At 41.3% G+C, this 13,667-nt stretch overlaps 1 protein-coding gene across 7 annotated transcripts in view; it reads right to left on the bottom strand.

Moving 5' to 3' along the window:
* cadm1a (cell adhesion molecule 1a) overlaps positions 1-13,667 on the bottom strand; it is a 433,220-nt gene that overhangs the window by 117,191 nt on the left and 302,362 nt on the right. The gene's annotated exons all lie outside the window — the stretch shown is intronic.

Below are 13,667 nucleotides of genomic sequence, written 5' to 3'. Positions count from 1 at the left end.
ATACAATATCTCTGCCTGAAGATTGAAGAATGGATTCTTTTCAGCTCTGTGTTGTTTTGATTTGAAAAACTACAGTAATAACATCTCAGACTTTGCTTTGGGGTAACATCTATTGCAGCAGCTGATGGTAAGCTTTTAGTGGGATTGGTTCATTTTAAATGATCGCTGTAAAGCCAACACTGGGCAGCTTGACAGTGCTGGCTGCTGATAATGTCCGTCCCCAAAGTAGTGGTTTCATGTTGGGAGATACACAAGCGCACGCACACACAGAACGCTCAAGGCAAGGTGAAACCGTGGACAAACACAAACAGGGAGCCAAAGCCCAAAACAATTCGATACTCACTTAACTATATTTGAAATGTTTATTCTACTGTTGTGACAAAAAACACACACACCACACACACACACACACACACACACACTGGGTTCAACTTCTCCCCTGAGCAGCTTGTCAACATGTAGAAATAACACAGTCAGAAGTGACCCAGCTCATAAATAATGAACTGGCAGAGCAATAAACCTAAAACATCTAATTATTTTGATCAAGCCTGTCTCTCAGGGACAGATTTTAATACCAGTGACTTGCAAATACAAATATGTTTTGATAAAAAAGATAGTCTAATATCTAACACATTTAGTTCTCTTTCAGAATGAGGGAACTGGGCAAGTTTGAAACGGAGAAAAGTCAACAGTGGCTTCAGGCACAGGATTCTTACCATTTATGTGTGGGCATAGTATCATGCAGCATATCCGGTGCAGTTCATAATTCTACCTTCTGTCTAACTTGCTTCTTAATAATCCAGTCAATAAGATTTGTCACCAGTACAAGGACAAGACACATAAACCTTTTAGTAATGTGTCGAACAGAAAAAGCCATCTGATTACTGATGAGGTAGCATTAACTTCAGTAACAATTAATTTCCATGGTGGATGCAGAAAGGCACCCCATCCAATATGGAAAACAATTAGCCAAGCAGAATTTTACAACTTGATTGAACCTGCAACAATGCCAGTCTAGTTGAGGAGCTCAGCAGTTTCTTTGCCAGGTTTGACAAGGACGGCAATACGGTCATAGTCAGAGTGTCACTGCCCGAGGACTCCCAGACACTCACACTCACACTCACACACACACAAACTCAACTCTCAGAAAGCAGCTGGTCCTGATGGAATACAGAGGCCTGATGCAGCACAGGCCACGACTCTGCCAAACAGCTCAGAGAGGTGTATAACCTCAATCTTAATTCAACCCAACACTTTCTGTGTGCTGTCACTATATGGCTTAAGTCCAACAACCTTATCTTGGTACAAAACAAACGTTAGCATGACAATGCACTTGCACTTGCTAATCTGCAATTTTTTTCACATCAAGATGTCCTTTGACTACCCTCAGTTGTTCTATATAGAGCCCACTGAAGAAACCATTGGCACAGATTTCCACTGCACTCTTACTGGTCTGAAATGGCAAAGTCCACCAGACAGAATACTGTAACAGCTATAACAAATTACAGCTCAGGATTTGATAAAAATCAACTGTCATGCAAAGCAGCAGCTAAGCTCACTGAGCTCAACCCAAGTCCCACTTCATGGAACAAAATGCTTGTGTTTCCTATCAACTGCCCTCAGGCTGTCCCCTTAGGGAAGCTTCACATCACCTTCATCCTCAGTGCTGGTCTTCCACGGAGGTGTGTGTTAAGCCATCCACCAGCCTGTCCACATTTCATTCTAAAGAATGAATACAATCATCAGAATATTAAAAACCAGAACAAGTCTTACAGGGAGAAGGTACAGAACCATTAATAACTTTGTCTAAACACCATAAAGACCAAAGAGAATTATTTCAAACTTTAGGAGAACCAGAAAAACAACCCATTCCAAGGATGAGGGCAGCTGATGCTTCACATCCAGGGGCGACAGCTGTTATGACATTGGAGGAGAAGGTCGTAGCAGAGGGTAGAACAGTCATTGGCCTCCCAACCACATGTTGAAAAGTCTTTGGTCGAAATATTGAGCCCAGACTTAGTGTGTGAGCTAGTGTATGATAATGAAAGGGGCCGAGAGATATGACCAAAAATACAGATGCAGTTATTGTCAGGAAGAATCGTGGTGCGTTGTTTTTGTGTATACATGCAGGTCGGTGTACGACACACAGATGGAGCCAATATGGAATCGTCATGTGGACGCTGTGAAACCAGGCGAGAAGCACACTCGTCTCTCTTCTGCTACGACCCGATGTCCTTCATAAAACCATAACCCTGACGTCCCAAATATGTCAGGTGAAGCAATTTTCAGCCTGACATTATGCAACCTGACACCAATATTGTATACACGATCCTGGTCATTAACGACATGTAGAGGAAATTGCAACCAATTCTGTCTCTGCTTCCCAGAACAGCTTTCGATTAGTTTTAATTTAATTAAGTGAAGGATCACATTAAAGCAGCATCCCACTGAATAAACACAACAGCCTTAATAAGCAGGTAGTTCAATAAGGCTACAACTTCTATCATTTTAGAATTATAGATTTTGTTAATAATTCCAAGTGGGCTCTGCTTATAATATACAGATTATAAAGAGTTTGCCTTTACATCACAGTAAATACAGATGTAAACATAAATGTAATTTATTCAAATTTATGCCATCACTATTGCACCTGCATAATACGCCACAGAAAAATGTGCCCGTTTTATCATTTTCAGCTCAACTTTGAATAAAATTTGCGAACAAAGTTGTTGTAATCTCCACTTATTCTTTCTTCCCACATGGTTATGAAAATAGAATCATTTTGTCAGAGAGGCTAAAAGAGCCAACTTGGAAGGGGGGGGTTGTGAAGGAAACTACAAGAAGGCAAGAAACATCAGCTTCTAATTTGCATGCCTTAGTTGTCAAGCACCTCTAAATATCCCTGGCATTTAGAAGACAAGGAGGATGGGGTGGGAAGAGTGAAATTGGACCGTGTGATGCTGACAGATAAGAATAGACAGCTTAACAAACGAGATTCAGATCAGCATCCCTCGGTGGCCTGAACGCAGCCCTAAATAAATGAACCTCAGTGTCTTTGATTCTTTGATATTCAAGACCAAACCTCGTTTTTCAAAGATGTGCAGAGGTGGGCGGTAATGTGGGCATCTGGTTATGATAATATGCTGACATGCAACAAAATGCATTTCAAGGCATCCGCTGAAGGTTACAAGGCAGCAGCGGGGTGCTGCAAAGTGTCTGCTAAGCTGTGCTTTCAGCCAATGGAAGTGGTAGGAAGGACTTCAAATGAGGCTACCTTGTCAGTTGCTTAATTGTTCCTGTTGTGCAAAATAAACATGTCTGACGTGCTGGAGGATGGTGCAAGGAGTTGGAGGAGCTTTGCACTAATTAGCAGCGAACTACAGCCATATGCTGTGGCCACCGAGGACGTTGTCAGGGGAGCTTCAGAAAGAGCACCTGTGACATCACAGGGGGGCAAAGGTTGGGCATGATGTTTTCTTACTCTGAACAAGAGGCTCCGGAGCTAACCAGGTTTTTTTAAGTGCCCGACCACAACAGAAGAGTGAGTGAAGTGAGAACAAAAGTTAGGTTTAAAATGGATTTAGAGTGTGGAAATAATTCGGGCGAGTGGTTGCTCAAACTGTTAAACCCTCCTGTTGAGGCGTTTACAGACTGCTGCGAGACTCGTAAATGATTGATTTTTCTTTTTAAAGTGACTGCCAGTTAAAACTGAGAGGTTCTGAATATTTTAGACCTCAAGAAGCTTTCAGTTTAATCAGTTAATGGCGTAAAACTAACAGACAACTCTAAGGACAATCTGACTTTTAGATTATTGATGGTGCCAATGTTGAGCTTGCTGTTTAAGGATTTATTCATGCTTCCTTCACCTTAACTTAGTCAGGTGTTGTCTCAAAAAATTAACTCTGTGAAAAAACCCTCTTTTTATGTCTTTAAAGTATTCATACATGCCAAAATCCCCTGTTTGGAATGAGTGTCACAATGACTAAATATTTTCTTGAGGTCCCTGAATAAATATGCAGATCAGCTGTGTGAAGGGGTTAGGAAATCCTTTTTAATGAGAGGCAACTTATTAAAGAGAATGACAAGTGCTGGAGCCTCAAATTCACCAAGTTAGGGACACGATTAATGATACACTTCCTTTAAACAAGTCTCATTTTGAGGGTTTCAGTGAGATACTGCTTTTACTGTCCTGCACCACAGTAAAATAACGGCTGAGGATAAACTTTCAGAACTGAAATAGGCTTTATGGTAATGGCACATCAGGGATGGCGGGAGTAATCTATAATTGTTGTTCTGAGCTGCACTTAATGCATTCCCCTCCAAATGTTTAAATCTATCATTTAATTTGCCTTTCAGAAAAGAGCTTAAGTGCATTCACACATAAAGACAAAGAGACTCTGAGCCTCCGATTGTTCACTGATCAGATGGAGAAACCAAGAGTCTAGAAAGTGAGCAAACAGTTGAGAGGAGCGGAATATCAAATATAGATTTAATACCAACAGTCAGAGGCACCATGGAAAAGTTGGGAGACACATGACTCAGTCTCTCAACTGTGTTAGTATTCAACAAAGCTTTGAAGCGCACGTCTTTCCAATTTCCTATGCAGCATGAGATATGCTGCCTGGAAAGTGGGAATAGGAGACTAATCTGCATGAATCTAAACCAGGAAGGCCTTCACTATATTGGAAGGATAAGGCATAAATCACTGCTTTATTGATCTGATTTATGCAGGCGTCATGGTCAAAAACAACGACTGTAGGAAAATAGGATTTGAGTTGAACAAATGACTGAGGTTATTGTGATAAAAACTATATGGTTATTATTTTCTATTGTTTTTCCCAAAGAATTACTTATTTGCAATGAAATAGCTTTCATTTCTGCCATAACCACATGGAAATCAACTTAGAAACCTAAGATCGATCTATCCAACCATCCACCTATCTATCTGTCTATCCATATATTTATCTGTCAACAAGTCACAAGTCTCAGTCATCTTTTGAGGAACTATATTCATGATGTCAGTATCACCTTCCCTCCTGAAGGATTTTTTAAAAATCCTTTCCATTGTATCAACCGAGAGCTCTCTTGTTAGGGCGCTATGACCTGTTAATCAGCCAGCTGCAACAGCTCATTGAGGTCTGCAAGCACTCTCTTTTAGCTGCAGACCCATTCGAATTGTTTAGACTTGTGCAGGTAATTTATTTTAGAAATGCAAATTACAAGATGCCTCCATAATCTTTAGCCACGATTAGTCAATTTCATAATGTTTTCCTGGACTTAATCAGAAAAAATGTCATTGGTTGCAACACTTTTATTAATTGTTTTTAAGGTATATTTTGCAAAACCAGAATTTTCAGCTGTTTAATGAATGAACATTCGCTAAGTGTTAAATCCATAAAAAAAGGATTAATTCGTGTATTTTTTTAAGACCAGAGATTGAATGATTAATATAAAGAGAAAAGGTTAAAATAGTTAAAGTGTATATTTCAAGTTTTATCTAGTGGGTGCCATATTCTAGCCTTTTTCCAGCTATGTCAACAAGCCAAAGCAATCATTCACGGATTCAAGTTATCGGACAACGAAAACTCCTCACCTCACTGTACAACTCAAGCAGGGTGCCAAAATCATTAAAAAGAAAAAAAAAAAGTTACATTTTCATCTGATTCAGTTTGAAAGCTATGCAGGTCACACAGATGGCCAACATGGCACAGACTGTGATTTTCATCTGGAAATCAAACCCACTGTGATAGAGATACTGAAGTGGATTGACACGTCATCTCGGGTATGTTCATTAATATACCATACTTGCCTGATAGATTTTGTTCTGCTCAAAATACGACACCCATACTGTAGATAGAAAGATAAAAGGCAACTGAAAGTACCAAAATGAACCCATGGTCCATAATGCCAATGCATCTTTTCCCCCATACCTTCCCTCCCTATGGTGATTTTAGTACTAATAGCACTAGTATTTTTATCAGATCCACGGTTAAACATACATTTATTAAATTATTTATGCTCTGACTCAATCAGAGATTTGATGCAACATACAGTAATCTTATATCGTTTGATTTTTCTATTTGAATTGATGTATTTTACATTTGTATGCCAAGCCGCTCTGCACAGATTGTGATCCTAACAATCAGCCGAGAGATATTAATTTCGCTTTGACATTTCGAGGGACATGTGTATCTGAACAGCACACAATCATTTTCTCCTTTCCCCCCCCCCCCCCCGTGTTGCTCCTGCTGATAAGAAGGCAAATCTTTGTGAGCTGGTGCCGAGCACATGCGTGCGGGTCGGCTTTCTCTATGAGGCGCAGAATGTGTTTGTGTTTTGCACATGTCTGATTGCAGAGTACTGTGTGATTGCATGTTTTTAAACGTGTGTACGAGCACATCTGATTGCATGTCTGTGTCGACAGCAAAGAGTTGATTTCTGCAGTGTATTACCTTTTCGAGTCACACCATAATAATAGGTGGGAATAAATACACGGTAATAATGTGGCAGGTATGCACAAGGGGGCACTTGAGCTGAGTTTTAAAGTGAGTTTGTCCTTCATACTTTTGTGCCATGTGAGATTTGAATCATCATTCTAGGTTTGTTTTTTGTTTTTTTTAATTCGGACATGCTATCTCTCTGGAGCAAAAATAATAATAAGAAACAGAACAAACAGAAGCAGACACATGGTCAGGAAACTAAAACAAAGCCTCAGGTTAGCCAGACTAATGGAAAGTAAAAAAATTAGGCAATTTCCTGTGCAGTGACAGATTTATCAGTTTTTTGGCTGACCTCTTCTGCTTCTTGTTCCAGAAAGAACAAGTTTATGAACAATGAGTGTGAATCAGTTATTTTGTGTGTGATTAAGCTAAGACCATAAACTACACGCCAGGGGAAGATTTTTAATGTTTTTTTTCCCCACTTCCAGGCATAGCCCTAATGAAGGCTGAAATTTGTGAAGTTTACAATAAATATAAGCAAGATGGCATTTATATATAAACCAGAGAACTCTTTGCTAGATTAAGCATTATGAGGCCCGTGTTACCAGGTGGTTTACATGTTATTCAAGACAATCTTTCAAAAGAGAGCTCTAAGCGATGGAAAAGCAGAAACTACACTGCCAAAATGTACTCACAGTACACATAGATGCTAGCCTGGGAATTCCCATGCTGCTTTGCGCGCGATTTCATTCACACTGCAAAGGCAGCCTGGAAACCACCGCCCTTATTTTTGCCTGAGTTAGGGAACCAATCACAGAACAGCGGGGCAGCAAGATGATGACCACGTCTATGCGCGACACCGAAGCTTGTAGAGTGTTAATCAAACATGGCAGCGGTCACAACGTTACCGTTCGATGCAGCCTTAGAAAGTGTTTTAAGTAGTGTAGCAGTCACAGTGCCGTGTGGATTAAGAGTTTTTCAAACTTTGACAAAACCAACATTCCTGTGGGGGATGTTTACGTATGTGGATATAAACCAGATCTTCATTTTCTTTCCACAAAGGAAAAAGAGACAGAAACTGCCTAATTTACAACACCCTTAAGAGCTTTTGGGGAGTCGAACTCACTCTTGGAAAAGTGGGACACTTACTATCTTATCTAGACCATAACTCGAAAGTTGACACTTTAACACCCCTTTTCACCAGCAAACCGACCAGATGGCTACACACGAACTGAGAAGACTCACTTTTAGTCGAATCTTAAAACTATATTAAATGTGTTTGATAACCGTGTACAATTTCTTTCAGGTTTCCAGCTTGATCACAAGACGCATATAGAGACAATTTGTACGATTCTGGCTTAAATATTGACAAAGAACTGATTTTGGTGGAAAACGCCCAACCTGCCTGATGGAACCACATTGCCCCCTAGTGGTCTGCAGTGTTGATTAGTTGAACATTTAAATCCCAGAGGACTCAGTAAAATGGACAATATATGCAACTAGTAACTTCTAACGATGTCCCTTCGGTATCTATTTGGTATTTGTTTAGTGTCCCCATTGTTAACACAGAAAATGAACATTGTATGGCTCACTATTCATATGTCACGATTTCATAGATATTCATCTGAATTTTGAAAGTCATAATTGTCTTTATCATGTGTGTTATTTTGATGTCTTTATATTACAAGTCTATGTTATATCTTTAATCTGCATATCTTAACAAGATGTGGTGTTTTCACAATCACTGAGACAAATGTTCTATGAGATGGGAGTAATGGAGAAATAAGAGTTTTCTTTGTCTCATCCAGAAATCCCCTTTAGCACAGATCACCTTACACAGACACCCAGTTAAACATGCAGACAGTTCAAGCATGTCATTGGCTGAAAAAGTAGTGTAAGCCCCGCCTCCGAGAGTCAAAACCCGGAACCCGCGGAAAACACAGGCTCTCTGGCTCTCTGGCTCTCTCTAGTTCTCTCGTTTGCTGGCTCGCTTCAGGCGTCTGCTCTCTTGCTTCTTGCCTCTTGTTCCAGAAGGGTTCCAACCCAGAGTTTCAGAAGGAGATTTGAGCAGAGAACAGCTGCTCAGAGAGTTTTAGAGATGGTTTAAGCAGAAGAGAAGAGCTCACCAGAGTTTGGGAGTTTTCCCATAATCTCAGGAGAGAACGGAAGGACGTGTGGATAACGATGCAGCGGACGACCGGAGGAGACCCTCCAGAACCCAGTGAGACCCCGGAGACGAAGAAGAAAGACCCGAACAAAGAAACAGATTGAAATACTCTGAAGATGCACGTTTTACGGGTTTTTGTTCGTCCCTCGCCATCCACGTCCTTCTACGTCGCACGTCCTAACCTCCGCTGTTTCACGCCATCATCACCTTTTCCTACCAAGAAGCCAACTCCAAGCAACCTTTTATTAATCTTCTGTGAACTTAAGTTCACTTCATCAGAGAAGCAACGGACCCACTGACACTAAGAAGATTCGACCATCTAACCCCAGTCCTCGGCACCATCGTTTCGGTTTCCCGGTGAAAGAAGCAACTGAGAAGTCCGCTAAAGTCAGCCACCACAGCCAGGAAGGCCCAGAGAGCGGAAGAGAAATCCCCTCGGACCCCGCGTGACAGATGCCGTGGTCCGAACCGACTGAACAGAACTTCAGCACAGTAAGACCGACCCGTTTTCACCTTAAGGTGGGTTTGATGGATGTCTCGAGGCTTTCACAGAATGATACATTAATCCGAAATGTCAGTATTTAGCGTCAAATAGTCAGCCAACCTAAACTATTTGAATACATCCAGTATCTCCCCATTCCCCATATTTTATTTTATATTCACTAAGTGTTTTATATAATCACCCATATTCCATGCATCTCCTGTTTGTTTAAAGGTTCATGTCTAAGATCATATCATTGTAATAAACAGCTCATATATCTATATATATGTTATAATCACAGATTGTGTCGTATGCTTTCTTTACGTAATGTCTGTCCAACCAAACGAGAACTTCACGAAAGTAGCGAGATATGAGACTGAATATTAATTGAATATTAATCGAAAGATTAATTTAACACCAGGATCGTAAGATTTCGAACAGTTTTCCTACCTGACTGTGACTTAAATTAAGTCAAAACCTAGGTAGGTGGTGCCCTGAATTCGAGGTAAGGTTTATTTGAGACTGTAAGAACATCTCATAAATCCTTATATTTAATAGGTATATAAATACCCGGTAACGCTACAGTAGCTTAAAACGCAAGTTTACTTTTAAAAAAGAGCAACACGTCTTCTTCTTCCTCATCGAATTTCTGTCGCTCTACATACGTCATCTGGTATAAGTGATAAGATTGGCTATGAATCGCGCGCAAAGCAGCATGGGAAGAACCAGACGCCATTTGATAGACATTCGTAGCGCTCAATAAACGGCTCTAGGCATTCATAAACCACGCCTCAAATACGAGAAAATGCACACCTAGTTCCCAGACCACCATCTCATCGAGATGTGGACGCATCAGCCAGGCTACATAGATGCCACTTTTTGTTGAGAATTTTAGTTGACAAGATTTTATCACAGCCACCAGCAAAACTATAACCCCAAAGGAATCTACCTTCCCTTTCTTCCACAGGAAAACTGAATTACGATGTCAACCAAAGGGTGTTTTTTTTAAAAAAAGGAAACACTTTTTCAGTTTTTCAAGTGAGGGGTTGAAAACAGGATCGACCAAATCTAAAAGGAAGTTTAGGCACGAGCTATGCTTTCCGATAAATTTGCCAGAAAATCGCATTAGTCTTCTGCAAGTGCTTCTTCCTGTGTCACAGTTTACTTTTAAAAATGTATTTCGATAATCATATTCTTTGAAAAATGTATTTATTTTACGTGAGCCGCAAGTTGAATCTGGAGCCTGTCGCTCCAACCTCCCCTTGCTTGGTGAACGCTGTGTTAGTACAGCCGAATGTCAGCAAGACGCAGCCGAGGAAAGGTCAAGATCCTTGTTGAGCCGGACCACATCTAACAGTGAAATCCTCCTTGGTGAGGATTGACGGGGGCAGTTCAGTTAATCTGTGTGTAGACTGTAGCTGTTCACAGGGAAGTTTAAAGATTTGACACAGAGTCTATGGAAGATGATCCTTTTGGTCAGTTTTGTGTTCAGACTGCACAGTCAGTATGTTGCCTCCTCTTTAACATAAGGCAGCCTCCACACGGCACAGAGAGCAGCAATCATGATGTGATATGAGGCTATAAAAAGTGTAATTTTTCAAGGAATACGCATTATTCAAATGTTATAATAAATACATTTGATAAAGCTCAAACAGTGCTGAGATCAATGCAGCATCTTTTCTGTTCTACATCTGATTTCCAGCCAGTACATGTTAAAGATCTATCATTTTTGCAGATAGCTACACAGGTGCACATTGTCTTGTTCTATTGTCGGTGTTTTTTTTAATAGTCTTTTTTATATGCATTTGTGAGTTATACGGAGTAGTAAATGTTTTTATGGAGTCCTAGTGGGTGGCACATTATAATGCATCACCAGCATGACTGTTTAGCATTTCGCCATAAACTGAAAATAAACAGCAGCAGTTTCGCATATTCATAATGTTGAGTGGAGTAAATTAATCCTTAAAACAATCAGCCTTTCCAGAGGTGACTAAATGTTTTCACATTGGCTGGGGCTTGAAATTTAAGGCTTTGTTGAATAGCTTTACAACAAGGAGTAAGGCTTCATCACCAAACAAAACAGATTTAGATATAGCAACACACTGTGATCAGCAGCAGCAGCGGTCTGTGAGCTGGGACATTTTACATGTGAGTGCAACCAAAATCAAGACACAGACTTTGTCCAAAGGTGATGTCATCAGATGACATCACATTTGTTAAATCGGTTACATGTAGCCTTAACAGGTGTTATTTCAGTCTCTGTTTCTGACTCATTGTGCTGCCTGATAACAGTAACAGAAAATCATGTCAATAAGAGGATTTATTAGGAATTCAGCTGTACTAAAACACATTAGGGAAAAGAGGAGAGACGCAAACAGTAGGCAGAATGTACATTTATAGTGTTCTATGACACAATTTAAAGGAGACATGTTTTACCTATTTAAACAAGTTAGAATTGGTCTATGGGCTATACAAAACATGTTCATGAAGTTCTTTGCACAAAATCACTCTCACATAAAGAGATTTCACCAGCTCTATTCTTGCCAGTTTCAGTCTCTCCCAAATTGAGCCGTTTAAAGGGCTCTGTCACTTTTATGCAAATAAGCTGTTGCTGGCCACGCTCATGAGAAGCCTCTGGCTGCGTGTACCAGTGACGCACGGGTCCACGAAAAAACATCCCGCAACCGACCGCTTTTTCCACTAACCCGCCCGTTAACTCAGACCGCAAGAAATATTTTTGAAAAAATGTTGACCCGACCCGCTTTTAAAAAAAGTAGCCAATGGTCTTAATGAACATCCTAGCGTCATTGGCAACGCACGATGGACCTCATATAGCCTACCTGCATTCATTTTTAAGGTGTTAAAATTGTAAGATGGCATTGCTTGTAAGTTTTGTGGCTATCAAATGCATACATTGCTTCACAGGAGGTGCACATGACAAAGCCTGCACTTTGCTCATCATCTTTGATGATCTCGGCGAATGAGTCCCAATCCTTACTTTTTCTGCTTGTGTGTTTGCGGAGCTTCCACTCTCCCAACTTGACCTTCTCTCTTGCCGTCTCCATACCTACTGTACTTCTGACCACGTAGGTCATCTCTGCGGAAGTTATTCAGCTAATAAAGTGTATTTATTTAATAGAACATTGTGTCTACTGTTTGAATTACAAACGTTTACCACGTTATTTTTTAATGTTTATCTCAAACGACAAAACGACCCGACCGATCATTAAAAATATTTTTTTATGACCCGCCACTGCGGGTGACTGCGGATGCCTGCAGGCGCCCGCTGGCTTCGGGTCAGCCCGCGCATCACTGGCGTGTACTGTTTACCCTTTTGTTTTGAGGGTCCAAAAGGTACATATATGTACTCAAGTGGTAAAAGGTACATATATGTACCTTTTTTGAGGGTCCAAAAGGTACATATATGTACCTTTTTTTCTACATGCTGGGGTACAATAGACTGTCTGTGTTAGGCTACTTCAGTATAAGGGCTCAGCGGGACCTCGCGCTGCTGTCGCCGCGGTGGCCGGGATGCTCGTGCTCACTGGCGGACACCAGAAGAAGCTGCCGGCTGCAGGGGGCGCGGATGTTTTCTCAACTTATTTCAGGCGGCTGGCCCGGGAGAGGAGAGCGGTGAGCGGCCCGGCGCGGAGGAGCGCTCCCCCTCGGCCGGTGGAGCAGCTCACACAGGCTGACCTGTTCGTGGCTGTGAAAACCACCGGGAGGTATCACCGGCAGAGACTGGAGCTGCTGCTGGAGACCTGGGTCTCCAGAAACGCACCACAGGTGCAGCCAACAACACAACACTTCATGTGTGATTTTCCTTTCGTAGCCATGTATGCTCGATGCTCGATACACGATGACGGATCAACTAATGTAGAGGGTGGGGAGTGGGTGGGGACTCGACAGGTGTATGCAAATCCCTTTATTGTGACGTCACAATAAGGGAGCCATCCAAATGGCTCACAGCAGCATTTTTTTCTTGACACCAAAGTCTTTCTACTGACCTACAGAAAATGGATGGATGGGTTTTTTTTCGCACTTGGAGTGTTTAAAGGAACAGTAGAGACCCAAATATGAACACAAAGACCCGCAAAAAGTGAGTTTTGCATAATATGTCCCCTTTAAAGGTAGGGTAGGAGATCCTGGATTTTGAGTCCAGCGAAGCTGCATTTTGAAAATACACAGGTAAAAAGTCCCAACCCTTTTCTTCACTTTTCCCCCGAAGGCACGCCTCTAGAGTACATGAACGCGCACGAGCACGAAGGTGCACGAGCGCTGTTCTGACAGCAAGCATCGATCGTTGCCGTATTTAGTATATGATAACTATATGTTTAATAATGCTAGGTGCTAGCCAAGCTGGCTCTAGTTTAGCTTCCTGCCAAGCTTCTGGACGTTCACGGAGCAGGGTACGCGCACAGGGAGAAGGAGGGGGAGGGAGGAGCAGATTGCAGTTTGATAGACGGCATCAGTATCCAATCATTGTGAACGGTCCGTTCACAATGATTGGATACTGTTTTTCCTAGATTGTACGTTCTAGAGGCCACTAAAACTTTTCATATTTGTGTCAAAACTTTTA

Source organism: Odontesthes bonariensis, chromosome 16 (genome assembly GCF_027942865.1).
Source record: "Odontesthes bonariensis isolate fOdoBon6 chromosome 16, fOdoBon6.hap1, whole genome shotgun sequence".
NCBI lineage: Eukaryota > Metazoa > Chordata > Actinopteri > Atheriniformes > Atherinopsidae > Odontesthes > Odontesthes bonariensis.
This window is presented reverse-complemented; position numbering and strand designations above follow the sequence as displayed.